The 16,052-nt window shown below is 39.6% G+C and overlaps 1 long non-coding RNA gene across 11 annotated transcripts in view; it reads right to left on the bottom strand.

Annotated features, from left to right (window-relative positions):
• LOC144309147 (uncharacterized) overlaps positions 1-16,052 on the bottom strand; it is a 91,000-nt gene that overhangs the window by 18,344 nt on the left and 56,604 nt on the right. For 8 of the 11 annotated variants that reach the window (XR_013375239.1, XR_013375238.1, XR_013375236.1 and 5 more), the window contains one exon: positions 10,149-11,128. The exons of the other annotated variants lie outside the window; for them this stretch is intronic. This is a non-coding gene — a long non-coding RNA (uncharacterized LOC144309147). Of the gene's footprint in view, positions 1-10,148; positions 11,129-16,052 lie in introns of those variants that run through there. 11 annotated transcript variants of the gene reach the window in all.

Genomic DNA, 16,052 nt, shown 5'->3' with positions numbered 1-16,052 from the left:
CCTGAGCCAAAGGCAGACGCTCAACCACTGAGCCACCCAGGTGCCCCTAATCTCAACTTTAAATAATGGTTTCTCCTACAGGTGGGAAATTATCTCAAACCTCGGCCCCTTGGTACACTCTTCACACCTTACTTCCACAAATGCAAACAGCTTATTAAATGCACTGAAACGGGGACGCTTGGGTGGCTCAGTGGTTGAGCATCTGCCTTTGGTTCAGGGCGTGATCCTGGGGTCCTGGGACCGAGTCCTACATCGGGCTCCCTGTGGGGAGCCTGCTTCTCCCTCTGCCTGTGTCTCTGCCTCTCTCTGTGTGTCTCTCATGAATAAATAATAAAAAAAATCTTTAAAAACGAAATCTTCCATGACTTACTTCCAGGGACTTGAAAATCCAGCCCAGTTCACACTAAAACTTCAATCTCACACTCAATATAAAGCTTCTCCCGACTCCTGCCTCATAGCTCTCTCCAAGGTCAGGCCTGACCACTGGCTTGGGTTCCTGCAGTTGAGGATAAGTGGCTCGTGTGGTTCTGCTTTCCCTCTATTGTTCTTCATTTTTCTTCCAGCATCAGAGTGCAAAGGTGGTTGAGAAAGGAGAGAAAGACTATTTAGCTGGTGGGAATTTGTTTTCTCTTAGTCATAAATGACCTGTGCAGCTGGTGACCAAATGCTAGCTCATTTGTGGGGACATGTAGGCTTTTCAGATGAATTTGTTTCCCTTTATCAGGTCTTGAGAAATATGCAACACAATAAGATTCTTAAAATTTTTTTTTGTCAGGAACGGCACTGTCCTCTGTGCACATATGCACACACACACACACACACATTATTTCTTTTTCTCTGGAAAAACTTACATAATAGGATTCCTAATGGCAAGCCAATTAATTCATCTAATCAACTGAAGAAACAATGGGTGTCAACACTGAGGGAAAAACTGGCTATGCTGAACTTACATAGATATATTCTGAACTGTACATTTGGGGGCAACTTACAGGATTTCTAAGGGTACCTTTATTTTAAGCTTACTTACAAACCTTTCCTCAAATGGTAAAGTTTATCCATTTGTAAAATTTTTACCGTATCTCTGCGAGAGCACATGTGTACACGTTTCTAGAAAAGAGTGGAGATGGACAGGAGGAATGAGGAGGTTGTGCTTTAGGCATTATAACCTGAGCCGGAGAATACAAGTGGAGTTAAAGAGAATCAAGAACTAAGTGGCAGGCCTCACAAGTCAGTGCTAGCGGTTTCCCCAGTTGATTTATGTCACTCCAGCTATTGTTTTGCTAAAGTGGAACAACAGCAGTTAGTTCAGGCATTTATCTGTGTCACTCCGGTTGATTAGCAGTTGTAACTGCTCAACAGCACCTGCTTTTCCCTACACCTGTGAACTGAAGAAAGCCTTGATTAAGTCCTCTGAATAGTTTTTTGAAGTTTTTATTTGTTTACTTGAGAGAGAGAGAGAAGAGAGAGAGAGAAGGTGGGGAGGGGCAGAGGCAGAGGGAGAAGCAGGCTCCCGGATGTGGGGCTCCATCCCAGGACCCTGGGATCATGACCTGAGCCAAGGCAGACACTTCACTGGCTGTGGCACCCAGACACCCTAAGTCCTCTGAATATTTTAAAGAGAAAATAGGGGTATGAACACGACTTTTCCCCTTTTGTCTTGACATGGGAAGAATACCTAATCGAATCTTCTGACTGTATGCCATATAGACATGTAGGATGATCAGTGAAGCTCAATGACTGATCAGATTAGTTTACGAAGGTTAAGGCTGTGGTTGCAGAAATTCAGTCGCAAAACCAAGTATAGCCCCAAAGATTCACTTTCAGTTCTGCTGGCCAACAGTATGATGCCAAGATAAAGACTACAAACTCTGGAGCCTGACGACCTAGAATCCTGGAATCCCTTGGAATCCTGGCATTGCCTGTTCAACCTGTGTAACCTTGGAAGAGTTACTTCGCTTCTGGTCCTCAGTTCCATCTGTAAAATGGGGACAATCATCACACCTACATTTAGGTTTCTGCAAGGATTAGAGGAGTTAAAATACATATGGAAATGCTTAAAACAGTACCTAGCAAATAGTGCTGTTATCCAGGAGGGCGTTAGCTAACAGAGTGAAGTCCTGGGAACTAATGGCTTTGACGTAGCATCACTGCCAAAGTATTTTGCCACTGTCTGTCTCATGGTATACACTAGAATATTTGAGTAAGGGTCTAGATCACTTAATAGACGTGTGATTTTGGATAAAGCACATAATCATCAGTTCCATGTTTTGTACAACCGTGATAATAACAGTTCTTGCATTGCAGGGTGGTTATGATTTAATAAGATAATGAATATATGAACGTTTTACAAATCTTAGATATGATTGACATTAGCTGCCACTTTTGAGAATCCACAAAGAAATTGAGAGGATATGTTAGGATTGAAAAAATACACGGTGTAAGTTGTGATTTGAAGGACTGAAGTTTAAATAATGAAAAGGTGTAATAACGAGGATCATTAGACACTGAAATAGAATCTTCTCAAAATTGGTAAATTGATTTTCTTAGGGCTGACATAATTGTTAAAGGCCTCTTACAAGACAACAAGTTTGACAGCTTTAAGATTATATGAAAGCATTTTCTGTGATATGCCTAATTTCTTAGAACTAAAAGTTCAATCGCATGACCAGTGAAGTCAGTTTTTACCAAAAAGCTTTAGTAATTTCTGTACCCTACTTCTGGGTCCCTTTCTCTTTACCCTGGACCTTGAAAATTCATTTGGAAGGTATTTTTTAAAGCTTTGATACTGGGTATATGTTCTTTCCAATATAACGCAGAGCTGAGATTTGTAATTTCAATATTATGAGACTTTAGGGATTTTCAGCAAACATTTTATAAGGGCTCTATTCGACCACCTGATGTGATTATTCAGTTCAAATCCTGGGAGATCTTACCCAATAAATGCTGAATATTTTGAGTCTGTTGTGCAGCTAGGCAATTTTTGCATAGATTCTTTGGTTATAATGGGAAAGTAAAGAAACCCAATGCAGATGGCTTTCAATCATCCACGATAATAGAGGTAGTCAAGAGTGAATGAGGCGATGTTGGAATTTACCCACACCCCCCACTGACTGAGGGAAAAGAAAAAGCGATCCATGGTTAAAGGCATCTTATTACTGGTATTCCTCTAGATTGTTATGCCCCTACTCACCCATTATATTATTATTCTGTCCCTTGATCTTCTCAGGAATCCAAGCCCTTGGCTTCGTACTGTATCCCCCTAAAACCATCTTCAGATTTCCTCAATTTGCCAAACAAGAGCAAATACTTCCTTCACTCTGTAGAACTCATTCAGGCCTCTGCACTCTCAACTTGGCTACCTCTTTAAGCTTAATGCTCCAAAAGCTGCAGATAGGAGATGCTAGTGACACTTGCACCAGTGCTCCAGAAGGGAGAAAGGCTGGGCCAGGTAAAATATAATTTTGCACATTATGAGAAGCAACTTATGTCACCTTAGTTACTTATTTCTAAAAGTTAGCAAAATTTATTTTCACTGTGTCCAATATTTAGAGCTACTTGAATTTGTTGATTATTTGAAGGGAATACAGGTGCGGGGACACACACACACACATACCTTGACACATATACAGAAGTTCTATAAACAGCAAAATACTTAAAGAGTACCTAAGATATAACTTTGTACAGTTAGTTCACTGAGTACCAATTATTAAAAGAGCATGGATAACTAAGTAACTATATAACTATTATATATTTATTTACACATATGTAAGTAAAACTTCTGGGCAAGAGGATAAAGCCCTCAGCTCAACAAATACCTCCTATACCGTTATTTCCCATTAGTAATCCACCAGAATACTTAGTTGTCATCAGAAATCCAAACTGCTCATCTTTTCTGTTAGTCTCCTGATGGAGAGTAGGTGAAGTAGGTGTGTGTGTGTGTGTGTGTGTGTGTGTACTCAGAGTCTTACTTCAAGCATAACTTTTCTCCTTGAAATAAATTCAGAGCAGGCCATTAACTGTCCTTTTTACTATCCTCAATTAAAATGTTCTTTGGTTATACTGATCTAAGATAATGTGTACTTTTTATATATCCATAAAAAGATTTGTCAAGTCAAACCTACATGTCACTTGAAGAACTGATTTTCTGAATCTCCCTAGTATGTAAGTCACTTCTCGTCGAGTAACCACTATCCCGACTCTACAAAACTTCCCAGTCCATTACTGAACAATCATTTATTTGAAAAAAAAATCAGCTAGTAAATTTTTCAAATATGGCACAGTTTTTTAATCAGCTCCTGAGGAAAGAGGCAAATTAATCAGGGATTTCTTAGTGAATATTGTAAGCTCTAGAAAATTCAGCTCCTTAGACTTGTTTATATTTGTTATAAAGATATCCATTTGGGGCAGCCCAGGTGGCTCATCAGTTTAGCGCCGCCTTCAGCCCAGGGTGTGATCCTGGAGTCCCACGTCGGGCTCCCTGCATGAAGACTGCTTCTCCCTCTGCCTGTGTCTCTGCCTGCCTCTCTCTCTCTCTCTCTTTCTCTCTTGAGTAAATAAATAAAATCTTAAAAAAAATATATCCATTTGGCTGGTCTCAGTGTAAGGAGTATGGATGATGTAATTTTAGCTCAATTCAAGTTAATTCAACTATCTGCTAAAATTAAAATACAGTAATGAGGGGCACCTGGGTGGCTCAGTCGGTGAAGCATCTGATTCTTGATTTTGGCTCAGGTCATGATCTCAGGGTCGTGAAATAGAGCCCAGCATCGGGATCAGGGCTGGGTGTAGCGTCTACTTAGGATTGTCTCTCTCCCCCTGCTTGTGTTTTCTGTCTCTCAAATATATAAATAAAATATTTTTAAAAACCTAAAAAATAAAATACAGTAAGATACAGTAACCACTTGTAATGCATTTCTTTCAGCGTTTGCATTAGTTTTTTTCCAAGTTGTCAGACAAAATGTGAACATCTATTATTCAGCCTCAATTATTCTCAAGTCTAGAGTAACATTCAAGTGGCCCTTCCAGCCATTAAAAACACCCAGCTGCAGAATTACTTTCAAATCAGCACTATTGACTTTTGTATAAAAGCTTTGAAAATACAATGGATAAAAAAGCGAAATGGTGAAGTTTTGCTCTGGATCCTGAACTGCCTGCCCCCTGGGAATACCTCGTTTCAAAAGCTCTCCTACAAGAAGTCGTGAATCTTTGCACAAGGCCACCTGTTGTCTGCTTCCTGGTGAAGAATGCTAGTTACAAATTCTAAGGTTAATATGTGGGGATGAATAAGACATAAGCTGGTTTTATTTGTCCAACTTAGGCTGTTGCTATGAACTAAAGTGGTGATAAGAGGTTGCCTAAATGAGATGAATGACTGCAGAGGAGTCCGAGCTGTGCAAATGAAAATACTACCTCAGATGAAAACAGTACCTCTGATGGAAAGAGGAAAGTTGCCTAGTATGTCCAGGAAAAGTTTATTTGGTAGATTACTTTTTTCCTTTTAGTTATAAAAACTTATTTTGAAGACACTTATGCCAATAGTTCCTAAGATGTGCCCAGAAGCTGTCATTGACAACTTCACGAGGAGAGGAGCCCTGGAGACTGGGGACAAACTCTTCCTTAGGTCCCAAAATAGCTTTCTACCTTTTCTACACAGTGATATTTTTAAAAAATATTTTTAAAAATATTTTAGAGAGAGAAAGAGAGGAAGCACAGAGAAAAAGAGAGGAAGCACGTGCAGGGGGTTGGGAGGGGGAGAGGAAAGGGAGCCTGATGTGGGGCTTGATCCCAGGACCCCAGCATCATGACCTGAGCTGAAGGCAGACACAATCAATTAAGCCACCCAGGTGCCCCACACAGTGATGCTCTGTAGAATATTTTAATGAAGTCCATTACTCAGAACATGGAAACCATCTTGCTGAATAACTTCCCTTGCTCGGACCCATGATTTTAATTTACGCAAAGTTCTCTTAGTTGTGAATCATTTGTTCTCATTATGGGCTGCGTGTAATTAGTGAGCATAATTAGGATGCCCGCTCTACAAAGAAGCTATTGCTTTTCTGCAAAGATGAGACTCGAATTCAGACTCAAGTTATTGCTTTTGGCATTGTGCATCATCTGTCTGAAAAGCCTCTTCTTTTTTCCTTAAATTCTGGGAAGGCATTTCTAAATGACTGGACTGCCTCAAAAGAAATTTTAGATAGAAAATATCACCTGGGTTTCCTGTACCAATAAAACTACCAGACAGTTGAAGATGTGTGCCTTGAATAACCTGCTATTTAATCCTAATGCTGACAAGTTTGCCCACGTACAAGCCTTGCTGATAATCTACTTGATAAGCTTTTAATTTGTCACGACCTTAGTTTACTAAAACTCAAAGTCCTTTGTTCTTTTTAAAAGACTTTATTTATTCATGAGAGACACAGAGAGAGAAAAGAGGCAGACAGAAAGGCAAAGGGAGAAGGTGGCTCCCCTCAGGGAGCCCGATGTGGGACTGGATCCCTGACATCCAGGATCACGTCCTGAGATGAAAGCAGAGCTTAACCACTGAGCCATCCAGGCGTCCCAGTCCTTTATTCTTAATTTTGAAAGTTTCCATAAACCAACACACTGGAGGGCATTTGGTACTAGAAATTATATTAATCCCTGGATCCAAATGTGCTCCTTATTCATTTAAGGATGAGGTAACTTAAAGTGGACATTATCTGGTTCCTGTGCATTGGGTTGGGCAAGTCCTATGGGAACATTGCTCACAGGGTTGACTCTAAGGTAGATGGATTCATCTGTAGGAATTTTTTGCCCCATCAATTTGCGAAGATATAGTTTTGGTAAGGAACCAGAATCGCTGTTAGGAGAAGTCAAGGTAAAAGACAAGAAAATGCTGCAAAGTATAAACCTGAAAAGAAGACAGAAGCAGGAGACCAGATTAAGGAACATAGTGGAAAAGGTTAGAAGGACTGTAAAGTGTGGGTAATTGGTACAGTTCAGATGTTATGCGGACTTTATGAAGAAGGAAGCCACATGGCCTCTTGCAAAATCATGGCTCAAAGGTACTACTAATGTTGTGGCTTTGGTTTATGTCGGTGACTCTTCTATGCATTGGCTTTCACATCTTCAAGATCCGGATACCGATGCCTACCATACAGTGTTGTAAGGAGTCAACGTGTCAAAATCATCACCACAGTGTAGGTACATAAGGGACACTCAGTAAACAGCCACTATTAGGTCTTTGTTTGTGTTTGAAGCACTTTGTACGAAGGGAGTCCTAGATGTAAAGAGGCAGGAACAAAGCCATGTGAAAGCGGAGTATAGTCCTTAAGAAAGTGAAATAAGGTTTACCAAGAATAACCACTAACATTTATTTGGTGCTTCCCTAAACCAAGTGCTGTGCTAATAAAGCACCGTGTGCGTTACCTCATGGAATCCTCACAACCACTAGTAAGATTGGTGGCTAGCTGACCCCACTTTACAATAAAGAGATCCACCCTCAGAGAGGTTACAACTGTCCATGGCCCAAATCAAGTGGAAGGATTTGGAACTCAATTCCAAGTATGTAGGATCCCAGAACCTATGCTCATTTTATCACAGGACACTGCCTCTCTATGATCTGCGTGCCTAAAACCAAAGGTTTGTCTTGTCTTAGAGGTTTCAGGCATGCCATTTACTTGGTCTTGAATACTCAGCTCTTTCCATGTCCACTATTCACTGAAATGTCACCATTGCTTGGCTCTACCAACTGCCCAAATTGGGTCTCCGGAGCTAGTTATTTCATCACACACCTTTCTTGCTTTTACATTACTCTTTAACAACTAACTGATAGCCAGACCTCTAACTGCATATCATTTAATTATGTGTCCCCAAGATACTGCCAAGTCCATAAGAGCAGGGGATGTACCGGTTTCCTTAACCACATTTTGCCCAGCACCCAGCACAGTGGCTGGCACACAACGAAAGCAAGTTTCCAGAAGTCAGGAAATAGTGTCCATTATTTGTTGCGTGATTAGTGATGGCTAATGTTAATGGACACTCACAGAAGACCTAGGGGAATTTCCTGGGGGAGGGAAGTCATATGGATAATAATAGCGTTTATGTATCATCCATGTCAGATTGCCAGGAACATGCAATGGACCTTGTGTATGTTATTTAATTTCAAACTCTACACAAACCCAATAATATTATTATATTCCCCACTTTACAGATACAGCAAGTGAGGCAAGTGCAATTAAGTGTCCATATTACACAAACTAGTAAGTGACCTCCCCACTTGCAAACAACAGAAGAAACTGTAAAGTGCAGAGTCAAATACCAAGATCAGACTGGGGCTTGTATGAAGAAATCTAGAAATCTTTCCTGATGGATACATATCAATTTCTGGATAGGATGATTCAATATTATACAGATGCTTTTTCTAGTTAATTTCTAATTATGATAATTGTATTAAAATCTGAATGTTACTTTAAAAATTCCTTTTTAACAAAGTGACATTATAGTTCAGGAGAAAGGTAAAAAAAAGGAAGTGAAATGAGGGCATATTTGCCATACCAGATATCAACTGGGTGCTAGAAAGCTAAACTAATTCAAATATTGTGGTAGTGGCTTAAGGATAGACCAAAAGAACAGTCGAGCAAGACAGATGAAATGTGGCTGGTTAAGTTGAATATATTGGGGGACAGAGAGTCACATTTTCACTGTATCCCTACACACCCAAATGAATTTCAAATGGGCTAAAGAAGGAAATGTTAACACATGGAATCATTAAAAAAGAAGTAGGAGGCAATATTGATTACTATTTTAAAGATTTGACAGCAGAGGCTTACTAAGCCTGAACATATTTTATAAAAAAGTCATTATACTTGACTAAATAAAAATTTAAATCTTCCATAAATAAAGAAGCATTGCACTGAGAAGCTAATATTTTTGGGAGAAAAAAAACAGAACAAGCCTTATGTATGGGAAAACAATATACAAATGGGAGAGATTATTAATTTGCCCTGGTGGGAAGACACAATTTTCTTTTAATTAAAATAATTTAAAGACTATGAACAAGAATGATGAATAACAGACCAGGAAAATGGCTTTACAATATGCTTAGATAGAGGGGTAAAGATAAAGACCTATTAATGATCAAGTGCTGAATTTCTAACACCCTGCTTCAGGAAACGATTCTGACGTGGGAATTTCATGTAGTAAGTATATTGGGACCAAACCCCGTAGTGTGTGAAGACAGTGTAAACAGAGGGAGGGGTCCCACTGCTTCCCCCTCCTCCCCAGAGAGCTTGAAACTGGAATAGCTCTTTGGAGGTGACCATCTTTAGGGCAGGAAGCCAAGCCTTTACCCCTCCATTGACGAGTCAATGGAAGAGGGTTAGCCTTCTGGAGGAGGTTTGACCTTGGCAAGGGATTCAGCTCAGAGACCTCAGACCTCAACATCCTTCCTATCTCAGGGACAGAGTGCCCCAGTCCTGAAAGGGGGATGTGGGTAGCACAACCATGGCATCTGCTACGTATCTCAGTGGGAAAATGGGTGAATGCTAGGAGTAAGACTAATACCCCTATGAAAAAAATAAGTGGCAATTTCACCATTACCAAGAGGCATATAAATGAAGGTAGCAAGAGACCTTTATTTATTTATTTATTTGACCACCAAATCAGCAATTATTTTCAATTAATATATTCCAAGCCAGAGAATATACTGACCTGGACAGAGCAATACTCTTTAAAGTAGGTATAGTCCTGAGAGTCCACTGTCATCAGCACAATTCTGAACTACCAATAAAGAAAACAAACATCCACACAAAAAATAAGGTAGGTATAAATTGGCACAATTAGAAAGCAACTTTGATATATATGCTGTAAGAGGCCTGCTCACAAATTATAACACATTTTAGTGGCAAAACGAAAGGAAAACATAGGTGAGGCTGTGGCATTTTCCTGCTAAAAATCCATGGACAGGGATCCCTGGGTGGCGCAGCGGTTTAGCGCCTGCCTTTGGCCCAGGGCGCGATCCTGGAGACCCGGGATCGAATCCCACGTCGGGCTCCCGGTGCATGGAGCCTGCTTCTCCCTCTGCCTGTGTCTCTGCCTGTGTCTCTGCCTCTCTCTCTCTCTCTCTGTGACTATCATAAATAAATAAAAAAAATTAAAAAAAAAAATCCATGGACAGTCTGCCAGGGCATCTGGAATAATGCCCAATCTCCTTATCATGATCCATGAGGCCCCAGATGCTCGAGTCCCAGCAGTCTCCTGTTTTTCAGATTTCCAAGTTGCAAGTGTGGCCCCACCTCAGACTCTTGGCACTGACTTGAATTCATCCTTTGGTTGCTTGAAACATTCTGCATCCCCAGCAGAGCAAGGCTGGCTTCTTCCTGTCACTCAGCTGTTCATTCACACAGGGCCTTCCCCAAGAGGCCAGCCTTGACCACACAATCTAAGGTGGGGCTCCCATCCCCAGTCCTGCCTACTTTCCAGGACAGCACTCTGTTTCATTTCTTCACGCTGCTTATTATAAGACAGACAAACTTGTCTTGATCTATTTACTTGTTCAAGTCCTACATTTCCCACTCCAACCTATCCCCAGAGTATGAGCTCTGGGAGCACAGGCTTTTGCCAAACTTGTTCACTGCAGTGTCCCCAGCATCCAGCCAAGTGCCCCCCACACGGCGGCCATTCAGTAAATGCCTGGTGAATGAACAAGGAAGGGAGAAATAACCCACAGTGGCAAGATATACTAGGACTGCCCAGAAGTCACCTTCACAGAAAGTGAGACATCAAAATCTTGACTTACAGAATGATATAAAAGCACTTGAGAAATGTAAGTGAAAACACAATTAGCATTTGAAAATAGGTAAATTCTTAAGACCCCAAAACTTAGAAAATAATGAACTCATCATAAATATAATGTAAGAAAACAAAAGGACAGAAGGAGAGAAATGATTTTGTAACAAGAATTAAGTTCCATGGGTGCCTGGGTGGCTCAGTTGGTCAAGCATCAACTTTTGATTTCGGCTCAGGTCAAGATCAGGGTCCTGGGATAGAGTCCCACACTGGGCTCCATGCTCAGCAGGCAGTCTGCTGGAGATTCTCACTCTCCTTCTGGCCGTCCCCCTGCACTCTCTCTCTGGAATAAATAAATCTTTTAAAGAAAGAATATCCAGATTATTCTAGGATGCCTTATAAATTAGTAGATACAGAACTATTAACTTTCCCAAGGAGTTATGACAAAACAACACCATGTTTCAATGAGTGGTGAGAATAATGAATAATAATGGTAGTTAATATTCACTGGGCGCTTACTAGGTGTCAGGTTCTATTTTAGGTATTTTACGTGTATAAAATCACCTAATAATCACAAAAATCTTATGAGGTATTATTGTTAGTCCCCTTTCATAGTTTAAGGAGACAGAGGAAGGCAAGGAGAAGACCATCGTTGGCAGTAATATTTAAGGGGCATTCTAGGGGCACCTAGGTGGCTCAGTCGGTTAAGCATCTGACTTCAGTTCAGGTCATGGTCCCAGGGTCCTGGGATCAAGCCCCACGTGGCGGGGGCGGGGGGGGGGGGTGTTCCCTTCTCAGCGGGGAGTCTGATTCTCCTTCTGCACCCCCCACCCTGCTCGTGCGCTCTCTCTCAAATAAGTATATAAATCTTTTTTTTTTTCACAGCACATTCTAGCTTGACCTGGTGTGCTACAGTTAAAAACAAAACAAAACAAAACAGAATGTGTTGCTTCTATAATGAAAAACTCAAATCCTAAATAGCGAAGTATTGCCAACTGCCACCATTGTAACTCCACATTGTTTTGGATGTTGTTTAATGAAATTACAAAAGAAAATTAAGTAATTAGAATAGTATTAGAAAGGAAAAAATTCTGTTTGCTTACAATATGGCCATATAACTAGAAGACAGCAGAGCAGGAAAAAAGCCTAACTAGAATTTATATGAGAATTTGATATGGTTGTTTTACACTAAATAAACGCACTTAACAACTCTTCTTTGTATCATTGAGAGCCATTTATTAATATAGGATGTAGAGTTAATCTTATCCAATAACACACAATAAAAATTATAAACACATAAGGAAAAAATTTTCCAGAAAGGATCTATGTGCGAAATTTACAAAATTTAATGTAGAATGTAAAACAAAATATGAAAATATGGAGATTATATACTAGTTTCCTGGACAGAAAGAATGAATGTAAAAATCTCAGTCCTGGGGCACCTGGGTTCAGGTGGTTAAGCATCTGCCTTTGGCTCAGGTCATGATCAAGCCTTCCACCAGACTTCCGGCTCAGCAGGGAGTCTGCTTCTCCCTCTTCCTCTGCCCTTTCCCACTGCTCCTTCTCTCTCTTAAATAAATGAATAAAATCTTAAAAAAAAAACCGTCGGTTCTCACAAAATTAATAAATAAGTGAGATAATGCATCAGAATTCCAATGGATTATGGGCTGGATATACTCTGCTGCTCTAAATGCACCTTCCACCCTTCTCCATCCTGACCTGTGCTCCAAGGTGGCTGCCCTGGATGGAGTGCATCAACCCTGTCTCTTACTCTCTGGTACCTGGTTGGGTTTGGCTAATAGGAAGTGCTGGCAGGAGTTCTGGAGGTAGGTGAAGAGGAAGATCACAACTTCTTCCAAGCCAGGTGACATGGGTAAGTTATAGCTTCTACAGAAGGCTACAACTTCTGTTGGTAACTCTCTCCAATGTAGATATTCTCTCAGGATCTGGTAACTTCTACCGTCCTTTCACCCTTCAGACCCAGAGGTGGTAATGGCTGCTTGCCATAGCTAGCCCCATAGTACACCACCATCCCCTTCCAAGACCCGTCCTCTCATTCACACATATACCTTCATTAAACTCTAACTATCTAGGTGAATGTGTCACTTGTTTCCTGCCAGGGCCCTGATTGATACAGATTTACTTTCAAACCTTGATGTAATTTTTTTAATTAATGTTTGCTGAAAAGAATGATTTTCCAAGAATAGCTAAAACCTTTCTGAAAAAGAATGGCAAAGAGAGATTTGCATAACCAGATAAAGAAAACTTACATTAAAACTAAAATACTGCCATAGAAATAAAAAATAGGTGACTACAAGAGAATTGAAAGTTGAACAAAAGGATCAGGAATATACAGGAACAAGTTTTTAAAACAGTGAGGAAAAGAAGATTTATTAATTATCTGGAAATAGTTATAATGAGGTAGACAACTAATGTGGAATCTTTGAACAAGTAAAACATAAATTCCATACAGATTAAGAATCTAAGTATAAAAAGTAAAATAAACTATCAGTGAAATTTGCAATAATATTTGTGTGAATATGGAGTGGGGTAAACTGTCCTGAGCAAGGCAAAACAAAAACCCACCAATACATTAAAAACTTTATTATATAGAAATTAAAATTAGTTTATGTATATATGACACCAGAAAGACAAATGACGAGAAAAATATTTGTGGCACATGTGACACATAAAACATAATAACCACAGTATAGAATGTGCTTCCACAAATTGTTGTAAAACGACAATAGAAAAAAAAGTCAACGAAAATTACCAATAGGGATTAGGATAATAGCCAAATAGCTAATAAATAAATGAAATGCTGCTCAAGCTTAATGATAATTAGGTAAATGCAAATTAAGGTAAAATGAGACATCATTTTTTGACACAAGTGGCTGCCTAAAATTACAGAAGATTGATAACAGCCAGTTCCTAGAGAGAATGCTGAGGAAATGACACTCATTTATTAATGATGGAGTATGAATCATTACATATAACTTGAAAAGTAATACAGAAAACTATTAAAAATTTAAAACAGTGGCCCAGCAGTCTCTCATTAGAGAATATATCCAAAAGAAAGAAAATTAACATGTCAAGGTCTATGAATAAGAATCTCTACTGCAGCGTTATCTGTTTTGGCAAAACCTGGAAACTGCTAAATTGACTCATCACTGAGAGAACTGAGTAAATTGCAGTTTGTCAACATTATGTAATATTTTACAACTATTTAAATAAAGACTTAGCTACAGCTCTACTGACCTACAACAGGATTGCTCGACCTTGGCACTACTGAAATTTTGGGTGAGAGAGAATTCTTTGTTGAGATGGGGGGGTGACTGTCCTATACTGGTAAACAGCATCCTTGACATCTATGAACAAAATGCCAGCAGCATCAGTTAGGTAAATATTACCATCTATTACCCTGGGGTTGGGGTGGGATGAGCAAGTTCTCCCTCTGTTGAAAACCATGGACTTAGAAGAGGTGTCTTAAAATATTGTGGCAATATTGTTTGTTATGAAACAAACAAGTTGCAGAGTAATTAATGCATTTAGGATTAAAAATTTTGTACAAGTTGGGGCACCTGGGTGGCTCAATAGGTAAAGCATCGGACTTTTGATTTTGGCTCAGGTCATGATCTCAGGGTTGTGGGATCAAGCCCCTTATGTGTGGAGTGGGGGGGGGGTCCTGCACTCAGCAGGGAGTCTGCTTGAGATTCTCTCTCTGCCCCTCCACCCTACATACTCTCTAAAACAATAAATCCATCTTTAAAAAAATTTTGTAAAAGCCAATGATAATAATGAATATCTCACATATGCATGTACAGGTTTGTGTTTGAGCTGAAGGAAAGAAACAAGTACAATATGCACCAAGATGCTGGCATTTCACCATCTCATGAGGGTGGAAATAGAAAGGGTAAGAAGAAAAATTAGCAACTCCTTCATGTTTTATCTGCCTTATTCCACCAGTTACAATGTGAAAGTATTACAGTTGTGAATACACGCAATTTAAGAAAGAAAAGTAATTTTGTAATTTAAGAAAGAAAAGCCCAGGCCACTCATGTGTTATGCCAACTATAAGAAACCACTTAAGGTTTCAAGGCTTCAAATTATTACATTTGTAAAAATAGATAATAAAATCACTCAAGTAATTGCTAAGAGACTTTTATAAGAATAATACCATTTAATCCTCATGAGAACACTAGTACTACATTAGACTCACAAGTTTCTCATAAGGTTCAATTGAAAAAAAATGGAGGGACGCCTGGGTGGCTCAGGGGTTGAGTGTCTGCCTAGGCTCAGGGCGTGATCCCAGGATCCAGGATTGAGTCCCATATCAGGCTCCCTGCAAGGAGCTTAATTCTCCCTCTTCCTATGTCTCTATCTCTGTCTCTCATGAATAAATAAATAAAATCTTTAAGAAAAAAGAAAGAAAACATGGAAAAATATTTTTGGTGAAAGTCAACATAGATGCAAATGATATAATTTCTGTAACAGATTATATTCAACAAAGCATATTTATTAGAAAAAGGTGGTTTCCTATTTAGAATCGATGCACCTAACTACCAAAGATGTGAATAATGTGTATAATCTGGATACTAGACAACTTCAATCTTCACTGTTGGATTGCATTCTTAAGAGTTACTTACCATTAACATGTATTTCGTACATTCTGTGTGGCAGGCACTATTCTATTAACTCTCATAATCCCCAGTATGAGTTTGATCCTCATTTTATAGAGAAACAAACTGAGGCATGAAGAGTTAAGCAAAAGCAAATTGCAAGATTACACACAGCTAGGGAGAGGCAACATTGGGATAGCACTCCAATCTAGGTAATCAGGCTACCCTCTCTCTGTTAAAAAAAGATTTGCTTGTAAGCTTATACTTCGCATGGTTACCCATCCTCTACTCTGTCCCTCTACCTAGACTCATGGGCTTCACCGGGGTCCTCGCCTGTGTCCTCTTAAGCTACAAAAAACTGACTGGAGATGCCACTGTCTTCTTTCCAAGTCAATTCCAGATGCTGTTGCTCTCGTCCACAGAACTGCTTCCCAACTAAGCACTGTTCTTCTATCAACATTCTCCTACCTTTTAAATGCCTTTCTAACATTTTCGTCTTGATAAAAGGAAGCCTGCTGGTGACGGCTTTCCTGCCTGTCTTCCTGTTTTCTGTCTTTCTTTCCGGTTACCATTTTGCTTCTAAATTAGGATGATACCTCTTAAAATTTCAAACACAAAACTATGTAAAATACTAACCACTCTTCCAGTCTCTCAAAAGATAAT

Source organism: Canis aureus, chromosome X (genome assembly GCF_053574225.1).
Source record: "Canis aureus isolate CA01 chromosome X, VMU_Caureus_v.1.0, whole genome shotgun sequence".
Lineage (NCBI taxonomy): Eukaryota > Metazoa > Chordata > Mammalia > Carnivora > Canidae > Canis > Canis aureus.
The sequence above is the reverse complement of the archived record's forward strand: the minus strand, read 5'-3'. Positions and strand labels throughout refer to the sequence as shown.